Below are 1,228 nucleotides of genomic sequence, written 5' to 3' on the forward strand. Positions count from 1 at the left end.
CTCAACTTTCCAAGTAGCTGGAACTACAGGCATGTGCTACCATGTCCAGCTAATCTTTTTTTTTTTTTTTTTTAATTGTAGAGATGAGGTCTCACCAAGTTGCCCGGGTGGGTCACAAAACCACGGGTTCAAGCAATCCACTTGCCTCAGCCTCCCAAAGTGCTGGGATTACAGGCTGAGCCACCAAACCCGGCACAGCCCTACTTTTCTCTATCTGAAGTGGAGAGTAAAAAAAGTGATTCTGATGATACTACTAGGAAACTTGGTCTTCTTGTTTTTAAATGTTTTTAAATGTGCATACATATTAAAGACTGGCTGGGTCGATATGAAAGAAACACAACTTGGCATTCTAGAATGAGTGACTGCAACATTTTCAGGTCAGGTCAAATTCATTATGACTATTTTCAGCCTAATACCATTTACTGTGACCCTGATCTCCTTTCTCCTGTTAATTTTTTCCCTGTGGAAACATCTCTGGAAGATACAGCTCAATTACAAAGCACATGAAGCTATATGTTCCTCAATTCTTCCATTGTGAAGGTCATTTGGGAAAATTACTAAAAGATTATTTTGTAATTTTAAAATATGTACCACAGCATAATTAGATGTTAATTATGAATCTCTTAAATTTTGGTTGGTAATTGTTTTTCAATCAAATCACTCACTGGAGGTTGATGTTCAAGATAATTATTTTATCATATCATTTGCAACTATTTAATTGGTAAATTAAAGACAACTAGAAGTTATTTGGAATAGGTAAAGGATGTTTGAACTAGTGACTAACAATATTACTGGTGAGATGCAAAAATTCATATGATTAGTTAGCTTAACATGATAACTGTCATATAAAACAATGACCTCTCATTTTTTACTTGATTCCTTTAAAAACACTTTCTATGAATAATTTGCATATAATAAAATACAACATGCTTAGTGTACTTTTTTAAAAAACATATTTTTTATTATAAAATTGTGGAGTACAGTTAAGGGTTAGGTATACAAATGTGCATCGTTCAGGCACGCTTGTTAATAAGGGGTGTCTCCCCATTCCCAGACAGATATTGACTACCATTATTCCCACCTCCATTCCCCTCCCTACCCCCCCCTAGTTTCCCACCACTGTCAGTCCTTTTTTTATAATATTATGGTAGATTTTCAAGGTCCACTATATGAGTGAGAACATGTGATACTCAGATCTTTGTTTCTATGAGAGATCACTCAGTATTAT

General features: G+C 35.0%; 1 pseudogene; it reads left to right on the forward strand.

Annotated features, from left to right (window-relative positions):
* LOC103270645 overlaps positions 1-538 on the forward strand; it is a 6,405-nt pseudogene extending 5,867 nt beyond the window's left edge.
* The last annotated feature ends 690 nt before the right edge of the window (positions 539-1,228 follow it).

Source organism: Carlito syrichta, unplaced genomic scaffold (assembly GCF_000164805.1).
Source record: "Carlito syrichta isolate Samal-C Ts95f unplaced genomic scaffold, Tarsius_syrichta-2.0.1 Scaffold309891, whole genome shotgun sequence".
NCBI classification, from domain to species: Eukaryota; Metazoa; Chordata; class Mammalia; order Primates; family Tarsiidae; genus Carlito; species Carlito syrichta.